Consider the following 24,248-nt stretch of genomic DNA (forward strand, 5'->3'; position numbering starts at 1 on the left):
ATTAATTACAAATGTGTTGTTAAATTCATGATTTTAACTAAAAACTGACAAATAAGACTTTTGTTGGCTTGTTTTCAAAACAGCTCCGATTTTCCAGAGGGGGAGACGAACCATGAGAGACTACGGACTCTGAGAAACAAACTGAGGGTTCTAGAGGGGAGGGGGGTGGGGGGATGGGTTAGCCCGGTGATAGGTATTAAGGAGGGCACGTTTTGTAAAGCTCCATGAAAGAAGAAAAATAAAAAACAGAATACCAAGAAGATGAAATTATTGAAGGTAAACAGGGTATGGTTATAGGGAGTATGACATGGTTACCCTGTAAACGAAAATGTGGTTTATTGGAAGGTAGAAACAGGAAAATTGAACCTGGTGCAGGTGCTGGGCTGGTTCCCAGAGCTCACCCTCTGTGCTGTGACCACCACACACGGGTCCTTCGCAGTCCTTGTCAAGTAGGTGAAACTGCCCATGTCAAATTCAAAATCATCAAATGCTCTCTATAAGCATTTTTGTTCTGTTTCTTCTAAGAAAATGAACATATTAAAAGTAATTTGTGGAGTGCTTTGCTGGTTACAAATTTCATTCAGAGACATCTATATAATCTAAATATTAACTAATGCAATTTGTTTTGTGGATTTGTACAGAACGTCCTGGTAAGTGAAAAGGCGCTGAGCAAAATTACAAGCACAGTAAAGCAACAAATAAAGCATAGCTTCTGTTGGCAACAATTTGTAAACATAAATGCAAAGTGGAAATATGCAGCATGATGTTAAAAAAAAAAAGAGAGAGAGAGAGAAGCTCTCCAAGGATAATATACTCCATGGATTGAGAAGGAGAAAATATATAACAAAAAGCAATAAATCTCCAAGATAAAAGAACAAAATGTTTATTTGCATCTCCTTGAATAATTTTGCCTCCTTGCTTTAATGCTTTCCATTACTAACCCAGAAACAGTTGCCGAGTAACAGTCCCAAAGTGATTGCAGGAAAGCACAGGTGGCCTACAGTGCTGTTAACAGATTTGAGTAACTCATGTCACTATTTTCCCAAATCCCAAACTAAGAATACTTTATGCAGTCTGTCAAGAAAGAACAGAAAACTGTTTATGAAGCAAGTTTGTGCTGTGTTACAAATGATCCCAATTACAGTTCAGCAAGCTGAACATCATGTCTTCAGTTGTGGGCTTGCCATGCAAGTGGATGAGAAATCCATTCGAGAACAAAGAGGCATTTCAGCTCTCCCTGTACCATTGTTTCCTGTAACAATCCTAATCAGTCAATCACTGTGTTACTGGAGACTAGGGCTTGCAATTAGCCTTTGCTGAGGGAGTATTTATATTATGAATAACCATCAACAAATGCAGCAAAAGGGCAAAAGCCTTTCCATTTCTTCCTTCACTTCCCTGTAAATCTCGGCATGTTTATGCAAGCTCCTGAGGGACCTCGCTCCTAAGGCACTTCATTGTTCTTTACAGAAAGGATAAATTTTCTGTATGCGGGTTTGTGTAATGAGCTCAGAATGAATTGTTGTCATTTGTCATAGGTTCTATGCGAAACTGTTAATCTTGCTGAAGATATTTCGAGTTAAATTCCAAGAAATGGTCTTTGTTTGACTTGGATATTTATGGAGAAGGAGAAGCAATTGACCCATACGTCCTTAAGAGAGGTAATTGAACGGGGGACATTTGACTCCACCAGAATGATTCATTAATCATGGGAGTGATTCAAATGCACAGGGACAGGGCTTTCTGTTTCAGCCCGGGAAGTTGTTTAGAATAGGAAGAAGGGGTTCTGAGGGAACTGTGTCTAAACTCCACTCTCTCTCCAAGGGCCACTGACCTTGTCGATAAATGGCCCACCCTGTTGGCTTTCCTCAGTTTCGGTAGATGTTGGCGTCTAGGGGTGTGGGGGTGTCCTACCTGAGGATCCCAGTCCTCCACACAACATGGAGCCAAGTCAAACTGCATTCAAAACCATCTTCACCATCAACATAGCTAATTACTGAGCACCGATTAATTTATAGTTTATCATTGTTTGTTTATTAATTTATAATTTATCATTGCAGTACATAATTTATCATTACGTACTGCACCCTACATGCATCATCTCACTTAATGTTCTTAGTAATCCTATAGCTGGATCCTCTTATTAGCCTGGTACTGATCAAGGTCACACAGTGGGTAAGTGGTCCTGGGATGTAAACCCAGGCTCACCAGGCTCCCAAAAGTGCCCATTTCTCTCATTTTGCCTCCAACTGCCTGGAGTTCACGGGCTTCTGTTTGATAACTGTTTGTCAAATCTCTTAGAGATTCTGGCTATTTTTCTCTTTGATGAATTTGATCACCGTGTGCTGCTTATGAGATGGTGAGCCATGTGTCTACATGTATTTGTATGAGTACCTGTTTTTATGTGTGTACATGTACTTGAATGCCTGTTTTATTTGGGAGGGTATAGAAAAAAACAGTTTATCATAGGGATTTTTTTTTTTTTTTTTTTGGTCAGTGATAGTGGTTTTCAGAGACTTGAGTATAAGAATTATCTAAAGTCAGGTTCAGTTATTAAATTCTACTACAATAAAGAGGGGCATCTGCATGGCTCAGTCGGTTGTCTGACTCTTGATTTCAGCTCAGGTCATGATCCCAGGGTCGTGAGATGGAGCCCTGCATCAGGCTCCTTGCTCAGCTTTCTCTTCGTCCCTCTGCTCCTCCCCCCACTCTCTCTCTGTCTCTCAAATAACTAAATCAATCTTTAAAAATATTCTACTACAATAAAGGATACTTATTAAACATTCATTAACAGATAGTAATTTACACAGCCTTTTCCATAGCTCAGTTGACTACCAACCTTTTGTTCTTCTAGGTATTTACACAATGACATTATCTAAGCCTCATGCAACCAGAAATCCTTCTAAACCAATAGCTGGAACAAGGTTGATAGAGATCAAGTTATTAACACCATCCCTTGATTTCATCAATGAGAATTCATTTCCAGCATTTATCACTTCAACTAACAAGTTACTACCCTTCCTGATGAAAGTTCATTTTGCCTTTAATTATGCAAATTAGCCAAATTTTTTTATTGATTCAGATACTAATAGTGAGAATTCTTATCTTAGCCTCATTTGGTGAGTGGCTTTTTTTTATGATCTCCAAATTATTGATATTATGTTTGTAAACTGACCACTGGGATTAAAGTTTAAGCGATGTGGTGTGTGCATAGCGTCACACTGATTATACTAATCTTTTATATAACTTGTAATATGAGTTCTGAAACATCTCTGAAATACTTAGTACAGTTGCATTTGTTTGATTTTTATAGTTGAGACAAAATGGCTTGAAAAAAATCAGCTTTCTCAAATTTATATGATGAGCAAATAAGAGAGCCAGGAATTTTGATTCCTTGTCCAGTGGAAACTTTACTTCCATGTTTTTAAAAGGTAAAAATGTTGTAATGAACCTCATTACACCTCTTATAAAGAACACCAAATTTCTAAAATGTTCATTACCATAGAAGCCACACACTGCAATTGAAATAAAATTTAGAGTTAAAAAGAAGGAGCTGAATATCAATTTTATTTTTTTACTATCTGTAGGAGTATGTAATTCATGCAATTTGGGGATTTTTATTTCCTAATTGAAATATGTATACGGTAGTACCTGTGATGTGGGGTTTTCAGATAGATTATAGATAAAATGTAAAAAGATCTGGAACATAGTAAGCATTTAGAAAGTTAGTACAATCAAGATAATTTTTATCATTAGTCCCCTGAGAGTGGGGCATGGGTATTTTTCCTATACTTTCAATAGATGGTGTGATATTTTGTTATCAAAGATTTCTCATAGCATTACAGTAAGTCAGGGCATTAGGGACCATGAATTAATATGGAAGGTGAACAATTTCTATGTTTAATGTTCCTACTTCCTAAAAGTGTTTCTTTGGCAAGAACTAACAACATGTTTGGAAACAGAGCACATCTGTCAGCAATGACTTACTTCTAAGTGGCCTTTGAGGGATTCCTATGACTTACACCTGGTAGTCTGTGATTTCCCTCAGATTCTCCCCAGCCAAAGCACATCAACACTCAAGCTAGGTCAAACTAATCTGCTGGTTTTGACAATAGAGAAGCAAGACAAGTCTGATTCCCCTTCTCCAACATGCTTACCCCATTTAAGTCCCAGTTAGGTAGAATTCTGGGGTCAATATACACATACAAATCAACATCAATAAATACAGGAACCATGGCTGTTGGAATGATTTTGTTAGAAATATTTGTAGTTATAATTCCACGTGACCCTGAGGTGCTAAATTCAAATAAGGAATTCATTCTTTTTTTTGTTTCTTTTGAGAGAGAGAGAGTGAGAGTGAGAGAGAGTGTGAGCAGGGAGGGGCAGAGGAAGAGGGAGAGAGAGCATCTTAAGCAGGCTCCTTGCCTTGCTCTGTGCCGGGCAAGGAGCCCGATGCGTGGCTCCATCTCACCATACTGCGATCATGACCTGAGCTGAAATCAAGAGTCAGATGCTTAACCACTGAGCCACCCAGGTGCCATAGGAACTCATTCTTAATATGAGAATAATTACTCACAATATACTTCAAATGATTATACCAGAATTGAGAAAGCATTGATCATTATCTTAAGATGTTAAAAAGCAACTTTGACGTTCACCGCCTTTACTCATTCTTTCCACATACAGCATGTAAGATTATTGATAATTCTTTTAAACTAAAATGAATACATCTCTATTAATCTTTAAAGAATATAAAGTGCCAAATTGTGTGATTTGTCCTTTAAAACTGACTGATGCTTAATTAGAAAAAATAAAATCATCTCAAAACAGATTTCATCTATTTTTATTTTAAAGCCTGAGGTCTATTTGGATCCCTTTGTCTACTAAATTATTCAATCCCTCTTTCCTAAAACAAATAAATGATCCTTCTTGAATTTTCCTACTCCATCCTTCAAACCTGAAAGTGCAGCCATTATGAGCAATGTACACATTTTCCTTTTATGTTCACTCCTCAAGGGGCAGAAATCTGATCTACCATTTTTCCTATTTCTACCACCTTCTTGAAAAACGCTTTATCTACACAGATCACCAAACAAATGAAAATATTAATTATAACAACAAAATATTCTCAGAACATCTTTTCTGCAACTCATTAACTTATTACACACACACTATTTCCTTTTGAAGATGCATCTCATGTCTAAAATTTTAAATTCCCCTTTAACTCCTATTTTGATGATTAAACTCTCTACATTGCCTTGTTTTTTATGAAACAAGAATTACCCTTCCAACCTCTCATTACTTCTCTGTAAACTGCATTTGTCAATTTCACCCTGAATGGTATGTTTGCCATGCTCTGGCTTCCTTATAATTTCACAGCATATTTCATTGCATTCATCAAAATTTTCTAGTTTTGCAAAGTTTGATCTTCATATAGGAGAATTGTACTATACAATTAAGTGTTGCTAATTACTGTTATTGCTTTGTAAAGTCAATAATTCTGTAAGATTCACCTATGTGATTTTTTTCCTCTTCATTTTTCTTGTAGCTCAGAGTTTTTACCTTAGGCTATATCAACATTTTTTAAAAATATTTTATTTATTTACTTGTGTGAGAGAGAGAGAAACAGAGAGAGAGAGAGAATGAGCAGGGTTGGGCTGAGGTAGAGGGAGAAGCAGACTCCCACTGAGTGGGGAGCCCAACGTGGGGCAGGATCCAAGGACCCTGAGATCATGACCTGAGCCAAGGGCAGAAGCTTAACCAATTGAGCCAACCAGGTGTCCTGGGCATATCAACAATTTAATCAATATTTTTAATTTATAATTTTAATTATTATATAATTCCTTATGTTGTTCCATTTTAAAAATGTCACATCAGTGTGATAGTCTTTTTTTTTTCTTAAGAATACTTGCCATCAACAAATGTTAGTGAGGATGTGGATAAAGGGGAACACTCTTACACTGTTGGCGGAAATGCAAACTGGTACAGCCACTCTGGAAAACAGTATGGACGTTCCTCAAGAAGTTAAAAATAGAGCTACCCTACAACCCAGCAATTGCACTACTGGGCATTTACCCCAAAGATACAGATGTAGTGATCTGAAGGGGCACCTGCACCCCAATGTTCATAGCAGCAATGTCCACATTAGCCAAACTGTGGAAGAAGCCAAGATGTCCTTCAACAGATGAATGGATAAAGAAGATGTGGTTCACATATACAATGGAATATTACTCAACCATCAGAAAGGATGAAACCCACCATTTGCATTGACATAGATGGAACTGGAGGGGATTATGCTGAGTGAAATAAGTCAATCAGAGAAAGACAATTATCATATGGTTTCACCCATATCTGGAATATAAGAAATAGTGCAGAGGATCACAGGGGAAGGGAGGGAAATCTGAATGGGAAGAAATCAGAGAGGGGGCCAAACCATGAGAGACTTGACTCTGGGAAACAAACTGAGGGTTGTGGAAAGGGAGGTGGGCCAGGGGATGTGGTAACCAGGTGATGGGCATTAAGGAGGGCACATGATGTGATGAGCACTGGGTGTTATACACAACTAATGAATCACTGAACACCACATAAAAAACTAATGATGTAGTATATGTTGGTTAATTGAATTTAAATAAAAAAAGGAATACTTGCCATCACCTTCTACTTTTCCTTTAAGATATTTAATATCCTTGTTATAATGTTTCTTTGACCATTTCAGTACTTACAATGGTTTTCTTTCTGATTCTGTGGTATCGTTGTAATTGTTGATTCACATTTACATCCCCTTAAAAGCAAAAACTAATGCAACAGATTTATGTAGTAACACTGGAGGCATCTTCCTAATTTTGGACTTGCTAAAAATCTTGGGATCTCTGTTTTTCAAAATTGTTTGTTTTTGAATATTTATCTTACTATTAGATCATTTGTGCATTAAAGTAATTGTTTTGATTTAATCAGACTGTTTGGTGTCCTGGTATCAATGTGGTTATTTTTGGATATTCATTTTATCATAGTCCCAGTAAATGTAACTCTGCAATGCCATTTTAATGAACTTTGTATTTCTTTTTATGCAAGTATTACAATTGTCTGCCTGATTCTCATTCTTTAACTTTAGGAACACTACTTTACCATTATTCTCAGTAATTACAATGGATATTAAAGACATGTATGGCCTTCAAATATTGCTATAAACTTTGAACATTCTGAAGCTGAATGAGCTAGAAGATACAGAAGCCAAAATAATAATAATTACAATATTAAAATTTAAAAAGTACCAAAAAGAACCCCCCTGAAAAGCAAAACTGAATTTCCTCTAATTTTTTTAAAAAATGTTTTATTTATTTATTCATGAGAGTCAGAGAGAGAGAGAGGCAGAGGGAGAAGCAGGCTCACCACAGAGCAGGGAGCCCGATGTGGGACTCGATCCCAGGACCCTGGGATCATGACCTGAGCCGAAGGCAGACGCTTAACCATCTGAGCCACCCAGGCGCCCTGAATTTCCTCTAATTTGTGTTGCTAGTATCCACAAATATATTAGCAAAGGGGGACCCACAAACATAATGTTATGTTTTTTTAGTTTACAACTCAAAAGCATAATTCTGTGGAATGGGGGCCACACAAGAGGTAGACTAAACCTAACATAACTGATATAATTAAGCTCTGTCCCAGACAAATTATAGAGATCAAAATCCTCAATCTATCCCAGTATATTCTCCCTAGAGAGAGAATCCAACATGGAGACTCTTTTCATTTTGGTCATATTGTCCCCTATTTTGTCATGCCACACAGATCTACTAGGCATGATAAAAGACACGGTAATATTCCCAAAATGAAGAGAAAAAGCAGATGTAAAAAGAGACAACAGAGGACATGTACATTAGAAAAACATATAATGTCTTTCAAATAACCATGATTAATATATTCAGAAAATTAGAGAAAGAGGAAGAGGAAAGATTAAAGGATGGTATATTTCCTCAAATAATTGTAATCCATAAAAAGAATTCCAGCACTGGAAATTACAGTCTCTGACAAGGAGAAATCACCAGATATTTTAACAGCAGATTGCACATGGCAAAAGGCAAACTTAAAGGACAAGAAGAAAGGTCAAAATCATGTTTATTTTATTTTTTTAAGATTTTATTTATTTATTTGACAGAGAGAGACACAGTGAGAGAGGGAACACAAGCAGGGGGAGTGGGAGAGGGAGAAGCAGGCTTCCCGGAAAGCAGGGATCCCAATGTGGGGCTCGATCCCACGACCCTGGGATCATGACCTGAGCCGAAGGCAGACGCTTAACCATCTGAGCCACCCAGGCGCCCCCAAATCACGTTTCAAAACAGGAACACAAAGAGAAAGAAGAATGGAAAGTTCAGAGAAGACCGTAAGACACATGTGACACAGAATAAAAAGGCTTAAACCATGGAATGGATTCTAGAAAGTGAGGAACAAAGGATTTCTGAGGTTGATGATAGACATCAGCCCATAGATCGAAGGGACCAAAGAAGAAAAGAAACACAGAAAACCACGTGTAGAGAAACCACAGTTGAACTGCTGAAAATTAAAGATTTTATTTATTTATTTGAGAGACAGAGAATGAGAGAGAGAGAGCACATGAGAGGGGGGAGGGTCAGAGGACGAAGCAGACTCCCCGCCAAGTAGGGAGCCCGATGCGGGACTCCAGGATCATGACCTGAACTGAAGGCAGTCACTTAACCAACTGAGCCAGCCAGGTGCCCAAGAACTGCTGAAAATTAAAGACCAAGAGTAAATAATGAAAGTGGCCAGGGAAAAAGAAACATTTTTGGCAGAAGTGACGGAGGCCAGAAAAAAAATTGAATGCCATTTTTAAAATACTGAAATTAACTTACTATCAAATCATTTCTATATTTAGCACCAAAAAAAAATACATGAAAAATGAAATGAAAGGAAAATTTTTTTCAGGAAACAGTTATAGTCTGTGTCGTTATCAGTTATGTATTAAATAAACACAAGAAAGAGATCTTTAAGAAAGAGAATAATGATTACAGTTGGAACATTCGATCTGTAAAATGAATGAAGAGTAGATAGAAAGTAAATGGTGAACATCTGTGATTTTTTTTTCTACAAAGCCTTGCTGGTGTTATCATGTGAGACTTAATCGTAGGAATAACTAAACTGAAGATCCCAGTAAAACTAACAGTGAGTGGGCTTGCCTGGGTGGCTCAGTCATTAAGTGTCTGCCTTTGATCAGGTCATGGTCCCAGGGTCCTGGGATGGAGCCCCGCATCGGGCTCCCTGCTCCACGGGAAGCCTTCTCCGTCTCCCACTCCCCCTGCTTGTGTTCCCTCTCTCACTATATCTCTCTCTGTCAAATAAATAAAATATTTAAAAAAAACTAACACTGAGGGTGTAAAAAGTGTTAAGATGTCCTATATTTAGTTTCCCCATTTGGGAATTGTTAAGAGTGATTTGTATTAGTCAAGGATGAATGTTGTAATTTCTAGTGTAGCCAAAATTTGTAGAGAAATTTTTTTAAAGCAAAAATAATAACTTCACCACAAACTCCAGATATATTTTCATTGTTGAGGACCATGAAGAAGTGGGATGCAGAGTATTGGAGAAATGAAGGAGTCAAGATGGATTCTGGAGTTTTTATTGCCTAGAAACTGGAAAGACCACATTTCTATTAATTGAAAACTTGTAAGTGGAGCTGATTTCATGGCAAAGACTTTGGATATTCGGTCTCACTATGTACACATAAACAATAGGGCTAGGTATTTTTTTCCCTGAAAATTCAGGTTGGTTGAATTGACATCTCCCTGAAGAGGGAGATTGAAGAATGTCAACATTTGTCTCTCCTTATCTATACTTTGTTAAGTGACTGACACATTCTTTTCCAACGTTGCTGATTGGGATTCTTTCTGCCCTTTTCATCTTCTTTTGTGTATATCTGTATTTGTTGACGTCATTATTTAACTCTCAGAGCTTGACTCCCCAGACTAATGAGAAACCTTACTTATTATGCCTCTCCATACTGTCTACACCAATTTGGTTTATCTGATAACAAAGGTGTGCAATATAACTTCATATCCACTTAGGTTTAGGAATCTAGATTGGACTTAAATTACCAACTATTTTCTCCAAGTTTAATTATCATATGTGTAATATCCTCAGGAAGAAAATGGTGTGTCCCCTACTTTTGATAATTCAAGAACTGGTACCACTTTAAAGTTGCTAATTTTTCATGTGCCTAAATGTCAATAAAAACTTTTGCCAATGCTAACAAGAAAAATTAGAGGCAAAGTCATGAGCAGAATAAACTTCTAAAACTTCATTGTAACAGAAATAATACTGAGACCTTTAAATTCTAGTTTTAATCATATTACAAGTCCAAATAAGAAACATTATTGTCAATATAGCCTCATACAAGCTATCGTTACATAGCCAAAATTTATATTTAAAAATATATATTCCAGTAATGTTGGTCTAAAAATTAATTTCAGATTTCCACACCTGTCAATTAATTCCAGTGAATAGGCAATCAGGCTGAAAATTTCATCAAATCAATTGGTCTGCCTTAATGTGTGTTTGAAAATTATGTTTACTCAAAACTGAAAATAAATGGTTTAAACATCATAAGAGCCAAATAAACACTGAATATTACCTTTTTTCTCCCCAAAATATGTTGGTGCTTAAGTATAAACAGTCTACTTAAGGGCAGAAAAGATGCCTTTAATACTTCATTTAATCCTGATTAACATAAATCAGGGAATTTAACAAAAAATGTTCTGATTAGAGGCTAATCTCTGATATTTGTTACATTATTTAGAAATTCAACGACCAGGCGCCTGAGTGGCTCAGTAGTTAAGCGTCTGCCTTCAGCTCAGGTCGTGATCCCAGGGTCCTGGGATCGAGCCCCGCATCGGGCTCCCTGCTCAGCAGGAAGCCTGCTTCTCCCTCTCCCGCTCCCCCTGCTTGTGTTCCCTCTCTCGCTGTGTCTCTCTCTCTGTCAAATAAATAATAAAATCTTAAAAAAAAAAAAAAGAAATTCAACAACTCTGTTTTCTGTGTACTTTGAGGACCATTTAGAAAGCTTGTCCTCATGTGTTTGTTAGGGATTGGAGGAATAGGGAGACAGACTTCAAAATCTGGGTACTTTAAAACACTGGAACAGTTGACAAAACAAGTATCTATGGATTAGGAGATTTTTCTCTAAAGGATTATTTTGAATGACAATTTTAACACTGTACAGACTCATCTTTTACATACCAAGGAGAGGGAGGTCCAGCTTGTGGTGGCCATGGCTTGGCTGACCTGAGGCTTGCTTTCCATTTCTCAAATCTTCCTTTTTTTAGAAGAGAAGCCTAAAGGACAACAGATTATTTCTTACAAATCTCAAACCAGGGTTCAAAAGTACATCTCATCTCATCACTCAAGCACGTGTCCATGCAGTTCACCCAGGCGCTATGACAGCAACTGGACCTTTCTCAGAAACCCATGTTCAGGCATGTGAGGTTGGAAAACTACTGCGACTGGGACCCTAAAGTGTCACACATTCAAGACGAAGCAGTTCTTCAGTTGGAATAAAGAGCAGAGCCCAGGATAAGAGGGTTGTTTTGTAGGTCAGAGCTACCGAGAAGATTGGAGACATTCTGCAGAACTTCTAGAGAAGCTCACATTACATCCGGATGAACTTTCTCAATCAGCTGTATTCATCACCCGCCAAAAAAAAAAAAAAAAAAAGTATCTGAGAAATAGGATAACATATTTGGAAAAACATGTTCTACCAAATCTAGTCATAAGAAAAACCCACATAATATGACACTGTGATGGTTAATGTTAAGTGTCAATTTGACATTTAGTCAGACATTGTTTCTGAATTTGTCTGAGGGATGTTTCTGGATGAGATTAACACTCGAATCTTCAGACTGAGTAAAACGACTGCCTTCTCCAATGTTTGTGAGCCTCATGCCACCTGCTGAAGGCCTGAATGGAATAAAAGGCTGAATAAGAAAGAATTTCCCTCTGACTGTCTTCAAGTTGGGTCATTAAACTCTCCTGCCTGCAGACTCAGACTCAAGCTGGAACTACACCATTGGCTCTCCCGGGTCTTCACTTTATTTATAGATAATAAATAAGTATACATGTATATAAAATAAATACATATAATGTGTATATATAATACATATATATTCATATATAAATACAATATGTATTATATACACGAACACATACAGTTATTTATTTGTTACATACATAAATACATATAAATACATATGATAAAAACATATATATACACATACATATGTGTGTATTTGCATATATTAACATACATATATTCTATCGTTTTTGTTTCTCTGGAGAACCCAGACTAATACAGACACTACTGGAAAATATTTTGAAAAACATTTCAGAATTAATTATTAATATAAGAAAAGAGGTTGATGTACTAGCATAAGGTAGAAAAATTACTACTCAAAGTATGAGAAAATTCATCCTAAAGGGGAACCTCATAGTTGAAGTGAGAGGACTCTCTGACAAAATGAAGAATTCATTCAGAACTTATCTTTCCACTAAAATGGAGGAGTTGCCCCCTGTACACCAGAAAGCACACAGAAATCCTGTGAATGGTCTCAGAGAATCATGTGGGAATGCATTCACCAAAGAAATCACACCTCATGTGTCATCAGAGCACTTACGAAGCAGAGAAACCAAATGAATGTAATGTGTGACTAATGACTGGGATGTCCTTCCACCAGAGCTCCAGCTAGAAATCATTTGAATATCCTCATGTGGGAATTCCTTTAGAACCAGTTCTTCGCTGACAATCAGGGAATTCACTGGGAGAACCCTTGCAAATGTCATGGGTGTGAGAAGTCTTTCAGTCAGAAGTGTCCAATGTCATTGCCCACCAGAGAACTCAGAAGGGAAAAGTAATGAGAATATAGTTACATGTACAATTTTATTGTGATGCCTTTCCAACACATTATATACCTTTAGTGTAAACAATAAATAATCTAAAATTATCCACAATGTTATTTGGCAATGATGGAATATATAGCATTTTAAAGAACCATAACATCACTACGCATACATTGGGTAATATCATCGGTATTTTCTCCTTCAGTAAGAAAGCAAGTGTTTCTGTGTTTGTTTTCTTTTTCCCCATTGTTTGTTCTTACTTTCAGGTGCACCACAGTTCCTTTTATCATTTTCTTTTTGTTTGAAGAACTTCCTTCAGCTATTATTTAAGAGTAGGGGAGTGGGAGGTACAGGCTTCCAGTTATGGAGTGAGTTATGGAGTGAGAAGGCACTGCATCAGGAATATAGTCAATGACATTGTTTTTTTTTTTTTTTTAACTGTATAAAACTGTATCTTCTTTATTTTGCATACTTTAATCTCGGAACAAAATAAACAAAAAAACACCCACAATACATATCCAAACCCCGTCAAATATCGGAAGGGATAGGGCTTGAGGGCCTTCTTTCCTGCCTCAAAGACAGGAGAAAAAAAAAGAAAAAGCCACTAGACATCAGCAGAGGGAACCAGGTGAACCGGGGCCGCTCGGGGCTGCTGGGGAGCCATGGGGACACTATACAGAGGGCACAAGGTCTGCAGGTAGAACTAATCTACTTCTTCCACGCGAGAGGCATCCTCATCACCCTCAAGGGGGGGGATCTCATCAGGAACAGCAGCACTGGGTTCCTCCGCGGTCACTTCATCTTCATCAATGCCCAGGCCTAGCTTGATCATGCGGTAGATGCGGTTGGAGTGAGTCTGGGGATCTTCGAGTGAGTAGCCGGAGGAGAGCAGAGCTGTTTCAAACAGCAGCACCACCAGGTCCTTGACCGCCTTGTCATTCTTGTCCGCCTCGGCCTTCTGCCGCAGCGTTTCCACGATGGGGTGGTCAGGGTTGATCTCCAGGTGCTTCTTGGCCATCATATAGCCCACCGTAGAGTTGTCCCGAAGGGCCTGGGCTTTCATGATCTACTCCATGTTGGCCGTCCAGCCATAGGTGCTAGTCACAATGCAGCAGGGTGAAGATACTAGCCTGTTGGAGACTGTCACCTTCTCAACCTTCTTATCCAAGATTTCTTTCATGAGTTTGCAGAGGTTCTCGAACTTGGCCTTGCTGTCCTCCATTTTCTTCTTCTCCTCTTCATCCTCAGGCAGCTCCAGGCCCTCCTTGGTAACCGAGGAAAGACTCTTCCCATCAAACTCCTTGAGCTGCTGCACGCAGTACTGGTCGATAGGCTCCCTCATATACACTACCTTGAAGCCCCGCTTCCGCACTCACTCCACAAAAGCGTAGTTGGCAACCTGCTCCTTGCTCTCACCAGTGATGTAATAGATGGACTTCTGGGTCTCTTTCATGCGGGACACATATTCTGAAAGAGAAGTCGTCTCATCCCCAGACTGAGAAGTGTGGTAACGCAGCAGCTCAGGAAGGCGGCGCCGGTTAGTAGAGTCCTCATGGATTCCAAGCTTTAGGTTTTTAGAGAACGCCTCATAGAATTTCTTATAGTTCTCCTTGTCTTCTGCCAGTTCAGAGAAGAGCTCAAGGCACTTCCTCACAATAATTTTGTGAATGACCTTCAAGATTTTGCTCTGCTGGAGCATTTCTCGGGAGATATTCAACGGCAGGTCCTCGGAATCAACCACACCACGGATGAAGTTGAGATACTCTGGTATCAATTCATCACAGCTGTCCATGATGAACACACGGCGAACGTAGAGTTTGATGTTGTTCTTTTTCTTCTTGTTGTCAAGGAGGTCAAATGGGGCCCGACGGGGGATAAACAGCAATGCCCTGAAATCCAGCTGACCTTCTACAGAAAAATGCTTGACTGCCAAGTGATCTTCTCAGTCATTAGTAAGACTCTTGTAAAACTCTCCATATTCCTCCTGGGTAATGTCATCAGGGTTTCTGGTCCAAATGGGCTTGGTCTTGTTCAGTTCTTCCTGATCTATGTATTTCTCCTTAATCTTCTTTGTTTTCTTTTTCTTTTCCTTCCCACTATTCATTCTCCTCATCTGAACCCACATCTTCAATCTTGGGCTTCTCCTCCTCATCTTTATCTTCTTCCTCTTTCTCCCCTTTCTCCTCCTCTGCCTCATCATCACTCATCACTGATTTCTTTCTCTCGTTCCTTCTCCAAATAAAGGGTGATGGGATAACCTAAGAACTGCAAATGCTTCTTCACCACTTCTTTGACACGTCTCTCCTCTAAATACTCTGTTTGGTCTTCTTTAAGATGGAGAATCACTTTAGTACCCTGGCCAATGGGCTCACCATGGTCTGCACGTACAGTGAAGGAGCCCCCAGCAGAAGACTCCCAGGCATACTGCTCATCATCATTGTGCTTTGTGATAACCACCACCTTCTCTGCCACCAGGTAGGCAGAATAAAAGCCAACGCCAAACTGTCCGATCATGGAGATGTCTGCACCAGCCTGAAGAGCCTCCATGAATGCTTTGGTTCCGGACTTGGCAATGGTTCCCAAATTATTTATGAGATCGGCTTTGGTCATGCCAATGCCTGTGTCCACTAGAGTCAGGGTGCGTTCCTGGGGGTTGGGGATGATGTCAATTTTCAGCTCTTTAACACTGTCCAACTTGGAAGGGTCTGTCAGGCTCTCACAGCGAATCTTGTCCAAGGCATCAGAAGCATTACTGATTAACTCCCGAAGGAAAATTTCCTTGTTGGAATAGAGGGTATTGATGATGAGGGACATGAGGTGGGCAATTTCTGCCTGGAAGGCAAAAGTCTCCACCTCCTCCTCTCCGGTGGTGCACTTCCTCAGGCATCTTAAAGGAGAAGAGCTGCAAGCACTACAGACGACGGTGGGTAGGGACTGCGTCTGGCTACGTATCCGCAACAAGGCTGCGCGGGGGTGACTCAAGAGACTATAGTCAGTGATATTGTAATAACTTTGTATTTTGACAGATGGTTGCTACACATGTGGTGAGCTATACACTTGTCCAATCACTGTGCTGTACAACTGAAACTAATGTTACATTGTATCTCAGTTATACTCAAAAAAGAAAAAAGTAGAAAACAAAAAAGAGTAGGTCTGTTAATTTTATTGTTTCCCTTCATCTGAGAGTGTTTTTACTTCCTCTTCATTCTTGAGATACTTAAACCTGAGAAACAGATTTCACAGCTGATAGTTGTTTGCTTTCAGCACTGTGAGAACACCATTATTACCTTCTAGTCTCTTCGATATCATCTGAGGAATCTGCTGGCATCAAGTTGCCATCCCCTATGGTAATATAATGCTTCTTGGGCTACTTTCAAAAATTTCTCTTCCTTTTTAGTTTTTACTCATTCAATTATTAAATTATTGTCTTGACATAGATTTCTTTGGATTCAATCTGTGTGGGGATCTGCTTAGCTTCTTGTGTATTCAGGGTCCTTTCACTAAATTTGGGAACTTTTCCATCATTTCTTCAGTCTCTAAGACTCCTGCCCTTTCTCCTTAACATCAGAGACTCCAGTGACACAAGCATTACATCTTTTATTTTCTCTGAGATTCTTTTCAAAGTTTTCTGGTCTATTTTCTCTTTGTGGTCCAGATTATGTACATTGATCTGTCCTCAAGTTCACTGATTCTATCATCTCTCTACCATGGGTCAAAGCTAACAAGATTTTTATTTCCTTTTCTTTAATTTCTGTTATTATAAATTTCAATTTTTATAATTTTGGTCTTTCTTTTTTATAATTTCTGTATTTTTGCAGAATTTTCCCTATATCCCTATATTTTTCCAAGAAAATGTATAATTGCTTGTTAAAACATATTTATGATGGCTGACTTAAAATTATTGTCAGATATTTCCAACATCTGATTCATCTCAGTATTGGAATAAGCTTTTTTTTCCCCTTTTAATGCATCTTATAAGTTTATTATTCCTTGGCATTGTAGGTTATTTTTTATCGTATTATGAATATTCTTATTATTATGTTAGAAGACTTTGTGTCTTATTTAAATCCCAGGTGACCCAGTACATCTACATGGGGAAAGGCAGTCACCAGATGATATGAACAAAGAGTGCTTCCCAGGCTGGGATATTTGTTGTGTCCCATCTCCCTTGCACACACTGCCCAGATACCTGTGTCTCTTTCTGTGAGAGTGGGGAGTTCAGGTGTGTTGTGGAAGGAAAGAGCTTCCCAAGGCTGCATGGTGTCATTGTGCCTCATGACCTGTCCCAGTTGTTAGGGCTTCCAGGCTTGCCTAATATCTTAGGTGGAAATTTCTTTCAATCTGGGGAAGAAATGAGCCTCCTCATGTCATTTTCTGTTGCTACATTTGGCTGGGTCACCTTCTGTTTTCCAGGTGAAGGTAAGCTGACCTGCTGCCATGTTGTATCTCCAATCCTGCCATCCATAACCAATTCGTCTGTTCTTTCCATCTTTCAGAGTTCTCCTTTGGCTGATTCTTGTATTAGTTCTAGGGTCTACGGTTGTCCTTATCAAGGAAGAGCAGGGAAGAATGAATCTATGTCATCTCATTTAGATTGGAAGTCATAGCATGATATTTTTATTAATTGCCAAACATATGCCCAAAATATGACACTGACACATCATTATTACCCAAAGTTCATAGTTTCCATTAAGGTTCTCTCTGGTATTTTATATTGTATGGGTTTTGACAAACATATGCTGACACATTCACCATGATAGTATATTGCAGTAGAGTTTCATTGCCCTAAAAACCCCCTCTGTCTTACTTATTTATTTCTCCCTCTTCCTAGCCCTTGGCATCCACTGATCCTTTTACTCTCTCCATGGTTTGCCTTTTCCAGAATGTCATATTATTAGAATCATACATCATGTAGCTTTTTCAGATTGGCTTCTTTTATAGCTGCATACTTTTTAATCCCTTCTTCATATGACAAAATGCTATAATAAATTCTCTATAGAGATCATAGTAAATTAATTCAGTCTTTACTCTGGGCATAGAGGATCATGGTTTGTTATTTCATATAATAATTTACAAAAGTTTCAGTTTCAAAAGCTTTTAAAATTGTTTTCAAAATCTCTTTCAGGTTAATTTTCAACCAATTCAAGTTTTCCCTATAGGAACTAATGCTAACAGTTTCTACCATTGGTTATGCTCATTAAGCTTGTCATTAAGGTATCATATATCAATGTCTGTGTTAAGTGGTCTATTGTGAGTTTTATGTTCTCTTCATCAATGTAAGTATTTCATGTAATTAAGCAAGATATTTAAATAATTTTCATATGGTTAAACCCTATTAATTATTTACATCTGAAATGCATTTCTTTGTTTTACTGAATTTTGTTTTTGTTTTAATAATTTGACTCAATGTCAGAACAGTATTTTTCAATTTAATTGCTTTTTGTGTGCTACATAAGTTTTTAAGTTTTAGATGAATTTTCTTTTGATAATTTAGTATATAAATCTACAAATGTTAAAAAGTTCCCCCTATATTCCTCCAAGTCAAAAATCTAATTTCTCTTTTTTCATTGAAATCTCCCAATACATATTTCCAAATTCTAGTCAAATGGCATGTTGCCAACTCATATTCCATTTATTTAGATCCAAAGATGCTTGTGACTATTCCAATCTTCTATGACACAAAGGAGTGGAATGAAAAAGAAATTATGGCCTTAACCAATTCTGCTGAAATATTGATTACAAATATCATACTTACATGACTATGAAAACATCATACTACTTGACACCCTCACTCCCAACACTTTTGAAGATATAAGTACATCTCTGAAGCTTCAGTATGGAGGCAAGCATGGTGACTATGAGAGAGAAAGGAGACTGGTGAGGTACGAAAGAAAATAAAGATTTAGGGACAAGGGATGCCTGGGTATCTCAGCCAGTTGGGCATCTGCCTTCAGCTAAGGTCATGATCTTGGATTCTGGGATTGAGCCCCATGTCAGGCTCCCTGCTCAGTGGGGAGTCTGTTTCTCCCTTTCTCTCTGCCCTCTTCTCTGCTTGTACTCTCTCTCTCACTCTCTCTCAAATAAATAAATCTTAAAAAAAAATTTGGAAAATAAATCTGGAGAGTTAATTAGAAACAAGATCATGCAGGACCTTATATAACATATCTTCATCTTAAAAGCATGGGGAATCTATTGACTACAAAAACAGCAGGAAGGGTCAGCAGAGCAAGATGGCGGAGGAGTAGGAGACCTGGATTTCGTCTGGTCTCAGGAAGTCAGCTGAATAGGGATCAAACCATTTTGAAAACCTACGAACTCAACAGGAGATCGAAGAAGAGAGTAGCAACAACTCTCTGAACAGAAAAGTGACCCCTTTCTGGAAGGTAGGATGTGTGGAGAAGTGAATCCGAGGCGATATTCGGGAGGATAGATGGCAGGGGAGGGGCCCTCCGTCCGCTGCTTCTGGCAAGTGCTAGAGCCGCGGAGCACAAAATCGGAAATTTTAGAAGTCGGCTCCGCTGAGGGACGTCGCTGCAGTGGCTAAGCGGGGGTGGATCCCTCGCGGGACAGTGTGGTCTCAGGACCCTCGGGGTCACAGAAAGACCGGGGTATCTGAGTGCGGCAAAGCTCCCAGGTATCAGAGCGGGGAAGCCTGTGGCAGAGACGGAGCCGAGGTGCGGGCTCTCAGCTCGGGGTTGCCATAAACCGTGGCCCAGTCGGGCCACTGCTCCTCCAGCAGGGACCCAACAAGCGGCAGAGCTGGGGAGACTCCCCTTCCTCCCCCGGGAGGAGCGGCGTGGGAGCGCACCGCAGGGATCTGCTGGGTTTGCAGACTCCACACGAGGTCGGGAGCCAGAGATAGAAACGCTCGGTCACAGGCCGGGTGAGCAAGGAGTGCGGCCGGAGACTGGGGAGACGGGAGTGACTGACTGCTTTCTCTGGGGGCACACTGAGGAGCGGGGTCCCGAGTTCTCAGTTCCTCCTGGTGCAGAGTGGGAGGCCACCATTTTCGCCCTGGTCCTCCAAAGCTGTACCGAGAGCTTGCAGGGAACAAAAGCTCCTGAGAACAAACCCAAGCAGCTTGCTTAGCCCAGACCAAGAAGGGTGGGGCAATTCCACCTCCAGCAAAGACATCTGGGAACCACAGCAACAGGCCCCTTCCCCAGAAGTACAGCACGAACAGCCAGCAAGCCAAGACCAAGTTTACCGATCAAGGAGAACGGGAGAACTCCAGCGCTAGAGGAATACTACAAATAGAATTCATGGCTTTTTTTACTATGATTCATTAGATTTTCAAAGTTAATTTTTTTAACTGTTTTTTTTTCATTTTTCTTTTTCCCTTTTTCAACAAACATCTTATCAATCCCTTTTTTAAAAAAACATTTTATATTTCATTTTTAGAGTCTTATTTTATCCCTTCATAGTAGTTACCCTTATTTTTGGAATATATATATAAGTTGTTCTCTCTTTAAATATTTAAGATACAGTTTCTTTTAACAGATCAAAATATACCCTAAATCACTAGTGTATGGCTTGGTTCTAGTCTCCTGCCTGATCACATTCTCTCCCTTTTTTTTTTTTTTAAATCTTCATCTTTCTTTTTTCAAACAACTTCTTATCAATTCTTTTAATAAAATCTTTTATAATTTTTATGTTTACAGTCATCTTCCATCCCTCCTTGTATCAACCCTTATTTTGTACATATATGTCTTTCTTCCTTTAAAATTTTAGGAGGCACTTTTTTCTAACAGACCAAAACGTCCAAAATCTAGTGTGTGGCACTGATCTATGGACTAGCCTGATCATATTTGATCATATGCTGTTTTTTTGTATTGTTCTGTTTTTGTTTTTATCTTTTACATTTGTGGTTTTTTTTCTTTTTTCTTTCTTTCCCTTTCTTGTCCCCTGGTTTCAGATCTTTTTTGATTTGTATAGAGTATATTTGCTGGGGATGTTGTTAACCTGTTAGCATTTTGTTCTCTCATTCATCTGTTCTCCTCTGGACAAAATGACAGGACGAAAAAAATCACCTCAGCAAAAAGAACAAGAGGTAGTACCATCAGCCAGGGACCTACTCAATACGGACATTAGTACAACGTTGGACCTAGAGTTCAGAATCATGACTTTAAAGATACTAGCTGGGCTTGAAAAAAGCATGGAAGCTATTAGAGAAAACTTTCTGGAGAAATAAAAGACCTAAAATCTAACCAAGTCGAAATCAAAAAGGCTATTAATGAGGTGCAATCAAAAATGGGGGCACTAACTGCTAGGATAAATGAGGCAGAAGAGAGAATCAGCGATATAGAAGACCAAATGATGGAAAATAAAGAGGCTGAGAAAAAGAGAGAGACACAAATACAGGATCACGAGGGCAGAATTTGAAAGATAAGCGATACGATAAGATGAAACAACATTAGAATAATTGGGATCCCAGAAGAAGAAGAAAGAGAGAGAGGGGCAGAAGGTATATTGGAGCAAATAATAACAGAGAACTTCCCTAATGTGAGGAAGGAAACAGGCATCAAAATCCAGGAGGCACAGAGAACCCCTCTCAAAATCAATAAAAAAAGGTAAACACCCCAACATCTAATGGTAAAACTTACGAGTCTCAGAGACAAAGAGAAAATCCTGAAAGCAGCTCGGGAGAAGAGATATGTAACCTACAATGGTAGAACCATTAGATTGGAAACAGAACTCTCCACAGAGACGTGGCAGGTCAGAAAGGACTGGCATGAGATGTTCAGAGCACTAAATGAGAAAAATATGCAGCCAAGAATACTATATCCAGCTAGGCTCTCATTGAAAATTGAAGGAGAGATAAAAAGTTTCCAGGACAAACAAAAACTAAAGGAATTTGCAAACACAAAACCAGCCCTCCAAAAAATATTGAAAGGGGTCCTCTAAGCAAAGAGAGAGCCTAAAAGCAGCATAGATCAGAAAGGAACACAGACAATATACAGTAACAGTCACCTACAGGCAATACAGTGGCACTAAATTCATACCTTTCAGTAGTTACCCTGAATGACAATGGGCTAAATGCCCCAATCAAAAGACACAGGCTATCAGATTGGATTAAAAAACAAGACCCATCAATATGCTGTCTGCAAGAGACTCATTTTAGACCCAAAGACACCCCCAGGTTGAAAGTGAGGGGTTGGAAAATCATTTACCATGCTAATGGACAACAAAAGAAAGCTGGGGTGGCAATCCTTATATCAGACAAATTAGATTTAAAAACAAACACTGTAATAAGAGATGAAGAAGGACACTATATCCTACTTAAAGGCTCTATCCAACAAGAAGATCTAACAATTGTAAATATCTATGCCCCTAACAGGGGAGCAGCCAATTATATAAGGCACTTAATAACAAAAGCGAAGAAACACATCGACAACAATACAATAATAGTGGGGGACTTTAACACCCCCCTGACTGAAATGGACAGATCATCTAAGCAAAAGATCAACAAGGAAATAAAGACTTTAAATGACACACTGGACCAAATGGACTTCACAGACATATTCAGAACATTCCATCCCAAAGCAACGGAATACACATTCTTCTCTAGTGCCCATGGAACATTCTCCAGAAGTGATCACATCCTAGGTCACAAATCAGGTCTCAGCCGGTACCAAAAGATTGGGATTATTCCCTGCATATTTTCAGACCACAATGCTTTGAAACTAGAACTCAATCACAAGAGGAAAGTCAGAAAGAACTCAAATACATGGAGGCTAAAGAGCATCCTACAAAAGAATGAATGGGTCAACCAGGAAATTAAAAAAGAATTAAAAAAATTCATGGAAACCAATGAAAATGAAAATAAAACTGTTCAAAATCTTTGGGATACAGCAAAGGCAGTCCTGAGAGGAACATATATAGCATTACAAGACTTTCTCAAGAAACAAGAAAAGTCTCAAATACACAACCTAACCCTACACCTAAAGGAGCTAGAGATAAAACAGCAAATAAAGCCTAAACCCAGCAGGAGAAGAGAAATAATAAAGATCAGAGCAGACATCAATGAAATAGAAACCAAACGAACAGAAGAACAGATCAACGAAACTAGGAGCTGGTTTTTTGAAAGAATTAACAAGATTGATAAAACCCTGGCCAGACTTATCCAAAAGAAAAGAGAAATGACCCAAATAAACAAAATCATGAATGAAAGGGGAGAGATCACAAACAACACCAAAGAAATACAAACAATTATTAGAACATACTATGAACAACTCTATGCCAGCAAATTAGATAACCTGGAAGAAATGGGTGCATTCCTAGAGATGTATCAACTGCCAAAATTGAACCAGGAAAACAGAGAAAACCTGAACAGACCTATAACCACTAAGGAAATTGAAGCAGTCATCAAAAATCTCCCAACAAACAAAAGCCCAGGGCCCAATGGCTTCCCAGGGGAATTCTATCAGACATTTCAAGAAGAATTAATACCTATTCTCCTCAAACTGTTCCAAAAAATAGAAAGGGAATGAAAACTTCCAAACTCATTTTATGAGACCACCATTACCTTGATCCCAAAACCAGACAAAATCCCCATCAAAAAGGGAATTACAGACCAATATCCTTGATGAACATGGATGCAAAAATTCTCACCAAAATACTAGCCAATAGGATCCAACAGTACATTAAAAGGATTATTCACCATGACCAAGTTGGATTTATCCCTGGGCTGCAAGGCTGGTTCAACCTCCGGAAATCAATCAACGTGATACAATACATTAACAAAAGAAAGAACAAGAATCAGATGATCCTCTCAATAATGCCGAAAAAGCATTTGACAAAGTACAGCATCCTTTCTTGATCAAAACTCTTCAGAGTATAGGGATAGAGGATAAATACCTCAAGATCATAAAAGTCATCTATGAAAAACCTACAGCTATTATCATTCTCAATGGGGAAAAGCTGAGAGCTTTTCCCCTAAGGTCAGGAACGCGGCAGGGATGTCCACTCTCACCACTGCTATTCAACATAGTATTAGAAGTCCTAGCCACAGCAATCAGACAACAAAAAGAAATCAAAGGCATCCAAATTGGCAAAGAGGAAGTCAAACTCTCACTCTTTGCAGATGATATGATACTGTATGTGGAAAACCCTAAAGACTCCACCCCAAAACTGCTAGAACTCATACAGGAATTCAGTCAAGTGGCAGGATATAAAATCAATGCACAGAAATCAGTGGCATTCCTATACTCCAACAACAAGACAGAAGAGAGACAAATCAAGGAGTTGATCCCATTTACAACTGCACCCAAAACCATAAGATACCTAGGAATAAATCTAACCAAAGAGGCAAACGATCTGTACTCAGAAAACTATAAAATACTCATGAAAGA

At 38.8% G+C, this 24,248-nt stretch overlaps 1 pseudogene; it reads right to left on the bottom strand.

The window, feature by feature from the left end:
- Nucleotides 1-13,488: 13,488 nt before the first annotated feature.
- Nucleotides 13,489-15,847, bottom strand: LOC114213706 (heat shock protein HSP 90-beta pseudogene; annotated as a pseudogene).
- Between the last annotated feature and the right edge of the window lie 8,401 nt (nucleotides 15,848-24,248).

Source organism: Eumetopias jubatus, unplaced genomic scaffold (assembly GCF_037043125.1).
Source record: "Eumetopias jubatus isolate StellerSeaLion01/CBP00866 unplaced genomic scaffold, mEumJub1_p1.0 scaffold_14, whole genome shotgun sequence".
In the NCBI taxonomy this organism is placed as follows: Eukaryota; Metazoa; Chordata; class Mammalia; order Carnivora; family Otariidae; genus Eumetopias; species Eumetopias jubatus.